Source organism: Gadus morhua, chromosome 4 (genome assembly GCF_902167405.1).
Source record: "Gadus morhua chromosome 4, gadMor3.0, whole genome shotgun sequence".
Taxonomy (NCBI): domain Eukaryota; kingdom Metazoa; phylum Chordata; class Actinopteri; order Gadiformes; family Gadidae; genus Gadus; species Gadus morhua.
In genome coordinates, this window is record NC_044051.1 from 40,092,560 (window position 1) to 40,107,047 (window position 14,488).

The window sequence follows — 14,488 nt, forward strand, 5'->3', positions numbered from 1 at the left end:
ATTGCATAAATATGCCGCATATTTCATTGCATTTTTTAAGAAAACGTGCCCCATAATCAAGGACTTTTGTCCGCAACAATCACAAAAAAAAACGCAGCATTTATCTGGAGTGACTGGTAAGTGTCACACACCTTACTCTACCTGGCATCAGGGCGTGCGTGCGTGCGTGCGTGCGTGTGCTCGCACGCATGCTGTGAGGCTGCCTGTGTGAGATGTAGCAGTGAAAATCAGTGAATTATCAAATCAATTGATAATCAAGCAAAGACGGAGCAGGCGGAGAAGAGCGGGGATCAGGACGAACACCTGATTTACTTCAGTCCATCGTAATGATTCTACCGATTCCTGTGGACGAGGATAATGTTAGCGCAATCAAAATGAACACATATGCCTGTGTAGCACACGTCCGAGTGTTGCTTGAATTGAGACGCTTATCAGTGTTTACGGTTGGTGAGTTCCAGAGTCCAGAGTCAGGGGCGGTGTCGTGTCACTTAGGGAGAGAGGTGAGCATACACGACGTGGAGCCACTTGTCAAGACCAAGATCAACACTTTTTTTTCAAAGAAATAGTCCGAGAGAACATTATCAGGTGAGTCCAACAATTTGACCCAATATCCTAATTTACCCTTTCTAGTCTGCAGGGCTTCTTGTTGTTCGTCATGTTTGATGAAGATTTATTCTTGGAACAACACGAACATCTGAAACATATAGGCCTACAATAGAACAAGTTAAACTGCTTATTTAGTTGCAGTTTAACTTACTTAGTTGAGTGACCAAACTTAGTGAGTTGGGTCACTCAACTAACCACATTCGTTTTTATAATGTAATTGACCACTCAAGTTGAGTGGTGCAAGCAGTGCTCAACTATTGTTCTTCTTAGGCTTTATTATTCTACCTTTCTTTATTATTTTCTACAAACTCTGTTGGTAGAGACTCCGTTCCACTTTTTTAATGTAAATATGTCAACATTATTAGCGTTTTTATTTATTATAGATTTATTATATTAAAGTTAATTTTACATTCCCATTAAGATTTTGTTGGTAATTATAGCACAAAATGCATCCACCATTAAGTTAAGACTGCATCTGCTGGGGTATACTAGAAATTAGAGAACTTCCGGTTTCCAAGAAGTTTAAACAGAATCAGCTGATCCTGTACGAGTCACAGCAATCACTTTGAACCTCGTGCGCAGCTGTGTGTTAAACTCCAAAACCTCAGTTTTAAGGAGTACGGTTTTAAAGCGCAGCAATGCTAACTGACAGAGCAGTTGGCCCAGAGGGTAATACTGTTGTTTTTCTTTGGTCGTCATGAAAAAAAAACACAAGGGGTAACACTGTCGTCTTTATCAAATGAAACATGAGTGGTGACACTGTCTTTTTTTATCGGCCGTCATGAAATAAACATAAGGGGTAACAATGTTGATATTTATCAAATAAAACATAAGAGGTAACAGTAACACTGTCGTTTTTTCAAATGAAACGTGCACTGTGTTTTTTTATTGGTCGTCACGAAAAAAAACATAAGGGGTAACACTGTTTTTTCTTTGGTCGTCATGAAAAAAAAAACAAGGGTTATCACTGTTGTCGTTGTCAAATAAATAATAAGGGGTAACAGAGTCGATTTTTATCGGTCGTCATGAAAAAAACATAAGGGGTAACACTGTCGTTTTTTATTGGGCGTCATGAGAAAAACACAAGGGGTAACACTGTTCTTTTTTATTGGTCGTCATGAGAAAAAAAAACAAGGGGTAGCACTGTCGTTTTTATTTGTCGTCATGTGAAAAAACATAAGGGGTAACAATGTTGTTTTTTATCAGTCGTCACGAAAAAAAACACAAGCGGTAACACTGTCGTTTTTTATTGGTCATCATGAGAAAAAACACAAGGGGTAGCACTGTCGTTTTTTATGGTCGTCATGAGAAAAAACACAAGGGGTAACACTGTCGTTTTTTATTGGTCGTCACGAAAAAAAACATAAGGGGTAACACTGTTGTTTTTCTTTGGTCGTCATGGAAAAAAACACAAGGGGTAACACTGATGTCTTTGTCAAATAAAATATTAGGGGTAACACAGTTGATTTTTATCGGTCGTGACTCGTCAGGAAAAAACCATAAGGGGTAACACTGTCGTTTTTTATTATCTTCATGAAAAAAATCATAAGTGGTAACACTGTCGTTTTTTATTTTCCGTCATGAAAAAAAACATAAGGGGTAACACTGTCGTTTTTTATTGGTCGTCACGAAAAAAACATAAGGGGTAACACTGTCGTTTTTTATTGGTCGTCATGAAAAAAAACATAAGGGGTAACACTGTCGTTTTTTATGGTCGTCATGAAAAAAAACATAAGGGGTAACACTGTCGTTTTTTATGGTCGTCATGAAAAAAACCATAAGGGGTAACACTGTCATTTTCTATTGGTCGTCATGAAAAAAAACATAAGGGGTAACACTGTCGTTTTTTATGGTCGCCATGAAAAAAAACATAAGGGGTAACACTTTAATTTTTTATTTTCCGTCATGAAAAAAAACATAAGGGGTAACACTGTTGTTTTTTATTGGTCTTCATGAAAAAAACCATAAGGGGTAACACTGTCGTTTTTTATTGGTCGTCCTCAAAAAAAACATAACGGGTAACACTGTTGTTTTTTATGGTCGCCATGAAAAAAAACATAAGGGGTAGCACTGTTGTTTTTTATGGTCGTCATGAAAAAAAAAAAAAAGGGGTAACACTGTCTTTTTTTATGGTTGTCATGTAAAAAAACATAAGGGGTAAAACTGTCGTTTTTTATGGTCGTCATGAAAAAAAACATAAGGGGTAACACTGTCGTTTTTTATTTTCCGTCATGAAAAAAAACATAAGGGGTAACACTGTCGTTTTTTTATTTGTCGTCATGAAAAAAAACATAAGGGGTAACACTGTCGTTTTTTATGGTCGTCATGAAAAAAACATAAGGGGTAACACTGTCGTTTTTTATGGTCGTCATGAAAAAAAACATAAGGGGTAACACTGTCGTTTTTTATTTTCCGTCATGAAAAAAAACATAAGGGGTAACACTGTCGTTTTTTTTTACTGGCCGTTTGGAAAAAAACATTAGGGGCAACACTGTCGTTTTTTTTACTGGCCGTTTTGAAAAAAACATAAGGGGTAACACTGTCGTTTTTTATTTTCCGTCATGAAAAAAAACATAAGGGGTAACACTGTCATTTTCTATTGGTCGTCATTGAAAAAAACATAAGGGGTAACACTGTCGTTTTTTATTATCTTCATGAAAAAAAACATAAGGGGTAACACCGTCGTTTTTTATTTTCCGTCATGAAAAAAAACATAAGGGGTAACACTGTCGTTTTTTATTGGTCGTCATGAAAAAAAACATAAGGGGTAACACTGTCATTTTCTATTGGTCGTCATGAAAAAAAACATAAGGGGTAACACTGTCGTTTTTTATGGTCGCCATGAAAAAAAACATAAGGGGTAACACTGTCATTTTCTATTGGTCGTCATGAAAAAAAACATAAGGGGTAACACTGTCGTTTTTTTATTGGTCGTCATGAAAAAAAACATAAGGGGTAACACTGTCGTTTTTTATGGTCGTCATGAAAAAAACATAAGGGGTAACACTGTCGTTTTTTATGGTCGTCATGAAAAAAAACATAAGGGGTAACACTGTCGTTTTTTATTTTCCGTCATGAAAAAAAACATAAGGGGTAACACTGTAGTTTTTTTTACTGGCCGTTTTGAAAAAAACATAAGGGGCAACACTGTCGTTTTTTTTACTGGCCGTTTTGAAAAAAACATAAGGGGTAACACTGTCGTTTTTTTTACTGGCCGTTTTGAAAAAAACATAAGGGGTAACACTGTCGTTTTTTTTACTGGCCGTTTTGAAAAAAACATAAGGGGCAACACTGTCGTTTTTTTTACTGGCCGTTTTGAAAAAAACATAAGGGGTAACACTGTCGTTTTTTTTACTGGCCGTTTTGAAAAAAACATAAGGGGTAACACTGTCGTTTTTTTTACTGGCCGTTTTGAAAAAAACATAAGGGGTAACACTGTCGTTTTTTTTACTGGCCGTTTTGAAAAAAACATAAGGGGTAACACTGTTGTTTTTTTTACTGGCCGTTTTGAAAAAAACATAAGGGGCAACACTGTCGTTTTTTATACTGGCCGTTTTGAAAAAAACATAAGCGGTAACACTGTCGTTTTTTTTACTGGCCGTTTTGAAAAAAACATAAGGGGTAACACTGTCGTTTTTTTTACTGGCCGTTTTGAAAAAAACATAAGGGGTAACACTGTCTATTTAAATGTCAATTTGAAAGGAATAGTAAAGGTCGGCTTAGTTCAGGAGGTAGAGCAGTTGTCCTGAAGCGACAGGTTCTGTATTCAATCCCCAAGGGCAGCACTATCCTTTTGAAAAAAACATAAGGGTTAACACTGTCTATTTATATGTCAATTTGAAATAAATAGTAAATGTCGGCTTAGTTCAGGAGGTAGAGCAGTTGTCGTTTTTTATGGTCGTCATGAAGAAAAACATAAGGGGTAACACTGTCGTTTTTTATGGTCGTCATGAAAAAAAACATAAGGGGTAACACTGTCGTTTTTTATGGTCGTCATGAAAAAAACCATAAGGGGTAACACTGTCGTTTTTTATTTTCCGTCATGAAAAAAAACATAAGGGGTAACACTGTCATTTTCTATTGGTCGTCATGGAAAAAAACATAAGGGGTAACACTGTCGTTTTTTATTATCTTCATGAAAAAAAACATAAGGGGTAACACCGTCGTTTTTTATTTTCCGTCATGAAAAAAAACATAAGGGGTAACACTGTCGTTTTTTATTGGTCGTCATGAAAAAAAACATAAGGGGTAACACTGTCATTTTCTATTGGTCGTCATGAAAAAAAACATAAGGGGTAACACTGTCGTTTTTTATGGTCGCCATGAAAAAAAACATAAGGGGTAACACTTTCATTTTTTATTTTCCGTCATGAAAAAAAACATAAGGGGTAACACTGTTGTTTTTTATTGGTCTTCATGAAAAAAACATGAGGGGTAACACTTTCATTTTTTATTTTCCGTCATGAAAAAAAACATAAGGGGTAACACTGTCGTTTTTTATTGGTCGTCCTCAAAAAAAACATAACGGGTAACACTGTTGTTTTTTATGGTCGCCATGAAAAAAAACATAAGGGGTAGCACTGTCGTTTTTTATGGTCGTCATGAAATAAAAAAAAAGGGGTAACACTGTCTTTTTTTATGGTCGTCATGTAAAAAAACATAAGGGGTAACACTGTCGTTTTTTATGGTCGTCATGAAAAAAAACATAAGGGGTAACACTGTCGTTTTTTATTTTCCGTCATGAAAAAAAACATAAGGGGTAACACTGTCGTTTTTTTATTGGTCGTCATGAAAAAAAACATAAGGGGTAACACTGTCGTTTTTTATGGTCGTCATGAAAAAAACATAAGGGGTAACACTGTCGTTTTTTATGGTCGTCATGAAAAAAAACATAAGGGGTAACACTGTCGTTTTTTATTTTCCGTCATGAAAAAAAACATAAGGGGTAACACTGTCGTTTTTTTTACTGGCCGTTTTGAAAAAAACATAAGGGGCAACACTGTCGTTTTTTTTACTGGCCGTTTTGAAAAAAACATAAGGGGTAACACTGTCGTTTTTTTTACTGGCCGTTTTGAAAAAAACATAAGGGGTAACACTGTCGTTTTTTTTACTGGCCGTTTTGAAAAAAACATAAGGGGCAACACTGTCGTTTTTTTTACTGGCCGTTTTGAAAAAAACATAAGGGGTAACACTGTCGTTTTTTATGGTCGTCATGAAAAAAACATAAGGGGTAACACTGTCGTTTTTTTTACTGGCCGTTTTGAAAAAAACATAAGGGGTAACACTGTCGTTTTTTTTACTGGCCGTTTTGAAAAAAACATAAGGGGTAACACTGTTGTTTTTTTTACTGGCCGTTTTGAAAAAAACATAAGGGGCAACACTGTCGTTTTTTATACTGGCCGTTTTGAAAAAAACATAAGCGGTAACACTGTCGTTTTTTTTACTGGCCGTTTTGAAAAAAACATAAGCGGTAACACCTTCGTTTTTTTTACTGGCCGTTTTGAAAATACATAAGGGGTAACACTGTCGTTTTTTTTACTGGCCGTTTTGAAAAAAACATAAGGGGTAACACTGTTGTTTTTTTTACTGGCCGTTTTGAAAAAAACATAAGGGGTAACACTGTCTATTTATATGTCAATTTGAAATGAATAGTAAAGGTCGGCTTAGTTCAGGAGGTAAGGCAGTTGTCTTGTAAGCGATAGGTTGTGGGTTCAAGGGCAGCACTATCCTTTTGAAAAAAACATAAGGGTTAACACTGTCTATTTATATGTCAATTTGAAATAAATAGTAAAGGTCGGCTTAGTTCAGGAGGTAGAGCAGTTGTCTTGTAAGTGACAGGTTGTGTGTTCAATCCCCAGGGATAGCACTATCCTTTTGAAAAAAACATAAGGGGTAACACTGTCGTTTTTTTTACTGGCCGTTTTGAAAAAAACATAGGGGGTAACACTGTCGTTTTTTTTACCGGCCGTTTTGAAAAAAACATAAGCGGTAACACTGTCGTTTTTTTTACTGGCCGTTTTGAAAAAAACAAGGTGTACCACTGTCGTTTTTTCTACTGGCCGTTTTGAAAAAAACATAAGGGGTAACACTGTCGTTTTTTTTACTGGCCGTTTTGAAAAAAACATAAGGGGTAACACTGTCTATTTAAATGTCAATTTGAAAGGAATAGTAAAGGTCGGCTTAGTTCAGGAGGTAGAGCAGTTGTCCTGAAGCGACAGGTTCTGTATTCAATCCCCAAGGGCAGCACTATCCTTTTGAAAAAAACATAAGGGTTAACACTGTCTATTTATATGTCAATTTGAAATAAATAGTAAATGTCGGCTTAGTTCAGGGGGTAGAGCAGTTGTCGTTTTTTATGGTCGTCATGAAGAAAAACATAAGGGGTAACACTGTCGTTTTTTATTGGTCGTCATGAAAAAAAACATAAGGGGTAACACTGTCGTTTTTTATTGGTCGTCATGAAAAAAAACATAAGGGGTAACACTGTCGTTTTTTATGGTCGCCATGAAAAAAAACAAGGGGTAACACTGTCGTTTTTTATTTTCCGTCATGAAAAAAAACATAAGGGGTAACACTGTCGTTTTTTATTGGTCGTCATGAAAAAAAACATAAGGGGTAACACTGTCGTTTTTTATGGTCGCCATGAAAAAAAACATAAGGGGTAACGCTGTCGTTTTTTATTTTCCGTCATGAAAAAAAACCATAAGGGGTAACGCTGTCGTTTTTTATTTGCCGTCATGAAAAAAAACATAAGGGGTAACACTGTCGTTTTTTATTGGTCGTCATGAAAAAAAACATAAGGGGTAACACTGTCGTTTTTTATGGTGGTCATGAAAAAAAACATAAGGGGTAACACTGTCGTTTTTTATTTTCCGTCATGAAAAAAAACATAAGGGGTAACACTGTCATTTTCTATTGGTCGTCATGAAAAAAAACATAAGGGGTAACACTGTCGTTTTTTATTATCTTCATGAAAAAAAACATAAGGGGTAACACTGTCATTTTCTATTGGTCGACATGAAAAAAAACATAAGGGGTAACACTGTCGTTTTTTATTATCTTCATGAAAAAAAACATAAGGGGTAACACTGTCGTTTTTTATTTTCCGTCATGAAAAAAAACATAAGGGGTAACACTGTCGTTTTTTATTGGTCGTCATGAAAAAAAACATAAGGGGTAACACTGTCATTTTCTATTGGTCGTCATGAAAAAAAACATAAGGGGTAACACTGTCGTTTTTTATGGTCGCCATGAAAAAAAACATAAGGGGTAACACTTTCATTTTTTATTTTCCGTCATGAAAAAAAACATAAGGGGTAACACTGTCGTTTTTTATGGTCGCCATGAAAAAAAACATAAGGGGTAACGCTGTCGTTTTTTATTTTCCGTCATGAAAAAAAACCATAAGGGGTAACGCTGTCGTTTTTTATTTGCCGTCATGAAAAAAAACATAAGGGGTAACACTGTCGTTTTTTATTGGTCGTCATGAAAAAAAACATAAGGGGTAACACTGTCGTTTTTTATTTGCCGTCATGAAAAAAAACATAAGGGGTAACGCTGTCGTTTTTTATTTGCCGTCATGAAAAAAAACATATGGGGTAACACTGTCGTTTTTTATGGTCGTCATGAAAAAAAACATAAGGGGTAACACTCGTTTTTTATGGTCGCCATGAAAAAAAAAACATAAGGGGTAACGCTGTCGTTTTTTATTTTCCGTCATGAAAAAAAACCATAAGGGGTAACGCTGTCGTTTTTTATTTGCCGTCATGAAAAAAAACATAAGGGGTAACACTGTCGTTTTTTATTGGTCGTCATGAAAAAAAACATAAGGGGTAACACTGTCGTTTTTTATGGTCGTCATGAAAAAAAACATAAGGGGTAACACTGTCGTTTTTTATTTTCCGTCATGAAAAAAAACATAAGGGGTAACACTGTCATTTTCTATTGGTCGTCATGAAAAAAAACATAAGGGGTAACACTGTCGTTTTTTATTATCTTCATGAAAAAAAACATAAGGGGTAACACTGTCATTTTCTATTGGTCGTCATGAAAAAAAACATAAGGGGTAACACTGCCGTTTTTTATTATCTTCATGAAAAAAAACATAAGGGGTAACACTGTCGTTTTTTATTTTCCGTCATGAAAAAAAACATAAGGGGTAACACTGTCGTTTTTTATTGGTCGTCATGAAAAAAAACATAAGGGGTAACACTGTCATTTTCTATTGGTCGTCATGAAAAAAAACATAAGGGGTAACACTGTCGTTTTTTATGGTCGCCATGAAAAAAAACATAAGGGGTAACACTTTCATTTTTTATTTTCCGTCATGAAAAAAAACATAAGGGGTAACACTGTCGTTTTTTATGGTCGCCATGAAAAAAAACATAAGGGGTAACGCTGTCGTTTTTTATTTTCCGTCATGAAAAAAAACCATAAGGGGTAACGCTGTCGTTTTTTATTTGCCGTCATGAAAAAAAACATAAGGGGTAACACTGTCGTTTTTTATTGGTCGTCATGAAAAAAAACATAAGGGGTAACACTGTCGTTTTTTATGGTCGTCATGAAAAAAAACATAAGGGGTAACACTGTCGTTTTTTATTTTCCGTCATGAAAAAAAACATAAGGGGTAACACTGTCATTTTCTATTGGTCGTCATGAAAAAAAACATAAGGGGTAACACTGTCGTTTTTTATTATCTTCATGAAAAAAAACATAAGGGGTAACACTGTCATTTTCTATTGGTCGTCATGAAAAAAAACATAAGGGGTAACACTGTCGTTTTTTATTATCTTCATGAAAAAAAACATAAGGGGTAACACTGTCGTTTTTTATTTTCCGTCATGAAAAAAAACATAAGGGGTAACACTGTCGTTTTTTATTGGTCGTCATGAAAAAAAACATAAGGGGTAACACTGTCATTTTCTATTGGTCGTCATGAAAAAAAACATAAGGGGTAACACTGTCGTTTTTTATGGTCGCCATGAAAAAAAACAGAAGGGGTAACACTTTCATTTTTTATTTTCCGTCATGAAAAAAAACATAAGGGGTAACACTGTTGTTTTTTATTGGTCTTCATGAAAAAAAACATAAGGGGTAACTGTCATTTTCTATTGGTCGTCATGAAAAAAAACATAAGGGGTAACACTGTTGTTTTTTATTATCTTCATGAAAAAAAACATAAGGGGTAACACTGTCGTTTTTTATTATCTTCATGAAAAAAAACATAAGGGGTAACACTGTCGTTTTTTATTTTCCGTCATGAAAAAAACCATAAGGGGTAACACTGTTGTTTTTTATTGTCGTCATGAAAAAAAACATAAGGGGTAACACTGTTTTTATTGGTCGTCATTAAAAAAAAAATAAGGGGTAACACTGTCGTTTTTTATGGTCGCAATGAAAAAAAACATAAGGGGTAACACTGTCGTTTTTTATTGGTCGTCATGAAAAAAAACATAAGGGGTAACACTGTCGTTTTTTATGGTCGTCATGAAACAAACATAAGGGGTAACACTGTCGTTTTTTATGGTTGTCATGAAAAAAAACATAAGGGGTAACACTGTCGTTTTTTATTTTCCATCATGAAAAAAAACATAAGGGGTAACATTGTCGTTTTTTATTATCTTAATGAAAAAAAACATAAGGGGTAACACTGTCGTTTTTTATTTGCCGTCATGAAAAAAAACATAAGGGGTAACATTGTCGTTTTTTATTTTCCGTCATGAAAAAAAACATAAGGGGTAACACTGCCGTTTTTTATTGGTCGCCATGAAAAAAAAAAAAAAGGGGTAAAGCTGTCGTTTTTTATTGGTCGTCATGAGAAAAACCATAAGGGGTAACACTGTCGTTTTTTATGGTCGTCATGAGAAAAAACATAAGGGGTAACACTGTTTTTTTTCTTTGGTCGTCATGATAAAAAAACACATCATGGTCGTCATGAAAAAAAGGGGTAACACTGTCGTTTCATGAAGACCTATGGTCTTCATGAAAAAAACCATAAGGGGTAACACTGTCGTTTCTAATCAGTCGTCATAAAAAAAACACAAGGGGTAACACTGTCGTTTTTATCAAATGAAACATGAGGGGTAACACTGTCGTTTTTTATTGGTCGTCATGAAACATTTTAAGCCAAAGTTGTTTTTTTCATAGCACATTTCACATTTCGAGACATTTGAAAATAAATAATGATTAAGAGAATAGCAAATAAATATAGGATTTATTAGTAGAAAGTTTATTTTGGGCTGACATGATTCATTCACAATATATTTTTAGCATACCTTGAATCCTATGTGCATTCCATGACCGCACAACCCTGTCTAACCCAATCTGGCTGAGTTGGCACGTCAGGTTAGACACACAGAACTTCACTGTGTTGTCCTGCATGTCTATGGCCGCTTGGTCAGTCAGGTGCACCAGGGCCTGCTTCAGTGGGTAGTTTACCCGGTTATTGACTTCAGGCCAAATCTGCTCCACCCTAAGATTCTGTTGTGAACACAAGATTCAGTTTGAAAAATAAGCAAGGGCGATAATCTGCTAAAAATGAATAGTAACTGAATAGTAACTGCTAAATATTTTGTTCGAAGCTGTGGACAAATGCTGACATATTCAGCTGCTTCAGATTCCATTTGATAAATAAGAAACTGAAAAATTCTGTCCGTTTCCACTGTGGCCATATAATCTCCTTTCGTCTCCCTTTTTAGTAGCAATACAAAGACGTACCCTTGAATATGTAGTCTGCAAGTAAGGTTGCCTGCTGAGGTTATACCTGTGCCTGGAAAGGATACCCTGGATGTACAGGCACAGGTAGAACTCCTTCCCATGGTGAACTCTGACTTGGTCCCACATCCCATTGACACTCTGGTACAAATTAGACACATGCATAAGTAGTACAGTGAGTCAAATGCATTACACTGAAATAAATGATATACTTGGAATCATATTTTCAGTTCGATATGAGGAGCCATACAAAACATAATGCTAAGTTTGCTTTGCAAGTATAGTTTAGGACGCACCTGTATACCTCCTAAATAATCAGATTGTTTTTCAAAGGCATGGTGGCACTTGCAACAATTCTGCCGCTGCTGCCGTCAACTGCCACCACATGTGTGACACCGAACATGCCGAGCTTCTCATTTTGATCCATGTGCAGTTTATGGCCCATATATTCTGCATGGTAGGGAATAGGGTTCAGATTACGAGCACCCTTTAGAAGGAAGAGAAGTATAATTAAAACTCTTTTTGCTCCTGTTTCATGAATATTTACTTTTCACTGTTTACTTACCGTACTCTAAGTTACTTACATGTCTTCGCAAATCGTGGTATCGGCTGATGACTGTCCTCCCAACTCTGCTTTCCCCAGCATGCACACCAATCGATGACAGGTATCCCGTCATAAATTTTCGATTATGTATATCTATACTTAAATACACACGTATAGGCCTACCTTGTTGATGGAAGAAACCACTGCCATTTCCAAATCAGTGTCGGAAACTTTCTTCTTCGAATGTTGTGCTCCACACAGAACCTCCTCACCGTCATAACGGAGCACTTCGGGGCACCAGATTGCTTTAGAGCGGTACCGATCTCGTCGTGCGTCTTTCCAGTGTCAAATAGTTCACGGATAAAATCACCATAAGGTTCAAGTGCGGCCATAACTAAGGCTAAATATAATTACTACTATTATATTGACTATTGCTGGTTTGCTATTTTTTCTTCGCTGCGTTCTGCCTTCTGATGTAGCCTATAACTATAAATGTATCTATTTTTGTTGTTGTTTTTCTGTTTCGGGTTTAAAAAACCGACACACAAAATGCACAAACACAAATAAAATGCAGTTTATTTGTTTATTCCTTTTGCCCTTTTTCCGTTTCAAAACCAAATCAGAAGAACCCAAAAACGACTCTGTTAATTGGTTTTTCTGATTTTGTTTTAAATCGGAATATTCAAAGAACGAACCATACACGGATTATTACACGAACCATGCGCGCAAAATATGCGGGGCTTGCATGATTTCATAATCCCCGCATTTCCGTTGCAAAAAAGTCACATATATTTTAGCAGAAAGTGGAAAAATGTTGCGTTTACTGCACACAAGGGCAGCCATTTCCCCCTGTTGCCATGGGAACGTTATGAGGCGACGTAATTACACGACTTGGACGTCATCGAAAAGCTGACGTCCCGCATTTTCATAGTGTAACGGTCGGGATTATTGCCGCCGCCTTGTAGGGGTAACACAGTTCTTAATCTGGAGAGGACAGGATCTAGGTCATGATCTAGGTCCCCCACACCCAATGCCTATAGCTTCAATGTCCAGGTGAGTGGACACGTTGTGCACTGTTTAGCCGTCTAGATCAGCGGTAGCTTACTAAGGTTTGGCTAAACAGGTGAAGCGCCCCTACCCCCAGGTAAGAAATATATCAAATACAAAATAAATACAATAGAAAATGTCTGTCCTTTAACTCTGATGTTTACTCAAAATGAAACATTTTTGAGCATGAAAATAGTTAAAAAGACGCTTGCCAACGTTCAACACAATATAGCCTACATACATTTGATTGTTCCCATCAACAATAACATATAAACCGGGAAAACATAAATCACATTCCAATGCTAAATTACCAGACGTGCATTTAACATTCGAGTCACAATCACAATCCAATATAACACTAGCTATATTATTCTAACACTTATAACACTCAAGAAAGACACTTTTCCTTAAGTCCTGACCAGGGGTATGTGCACGGAATGCACAACGGTGCAATGTCCTTTCCAGTGTAGTGCGTGTGGGCTTGTGTACGGCCGCGTTAGTTCTTTCAGTCGTGTGTGTGTGTGTGTGTGTGTGTGTGTGTGTGTGTGTGTGTGTGTGTGTGTGTGTGTGTGTGTGTGTGTGTGTGTGTGTGTGTGCGTGTGTGTGTGTGTACCGGCTCGGCGTTAGTTCGTTTCGTCACAGTTCTGTTCGGGCTGAATGATTAGTTTGGGTGCAGGGATTACGATACCGCAGCAGAGACCGCACTTCGGGATGTGCGATGGCTGGCAGGGCAAAGCCCTCCCGAAACGTCCCCAGCTCTCTGGCAGCTCCAGGCAACCACGCAGGACAGCGTCCTCCCTCGTAACAATCACACGGAGGGCCTCTTTTCTCCGTCGCCTCTGTCACGTTAAAATTGTACAGGGGGCGAAAATTGTACCGGCCTACGTCATCAGTTGTTGACAACTTGACAAACAATTACGTAAGGGTTGTCCGTTACCGGGCAGGTTTCAAAAAACATTCGGCTCATGTTTCCCAAGACAAAATAACATAATACAGATAGCGGATCGCTAGATAAAACTCGAATATAGCTAGTAAACTAATTAGCAGAGAGCCGTAAAAGCACTTTCTACCCATTTCAGTGGAGGAATTGGACTCCTCAATCACGCAATGTTATACTTAAAAGGAACAAGTAAGTTCCATATTAATTAAGTCTTTTGGCATGTAGTATATAAAAAATATATATACAACGGTCCCAAACTGCATTTGATATACACCTTGAGACTCCGGTCAAACACTATAGGACATTGATCATGATATGCCTCAATATCAGAATAACAACCATGGGTCAAATAGCAATGGCTAGTGGAATGAAAATGAAAGCAGCTTGTCCAGGCCCTGCAAGTCAGGATGTAGGCTATGAATCGGAATACATTTTTAGCTAGTTGGCATCCCAGAAACCAATTCTATATTTTCTTGGGGAGGACCCCCGTCCATTACTGCACCCCACCCACGAATTGGATCACCAGCCGCCGCTGCAAACAGAGAGTGAAGGGGGACAAATGCTAGGAATCTTCTGACTTTGTCCTGTTAGAATAATGCTGCATTCTAGAGGGAGGACCGGCCTAAACTGAGCATCAC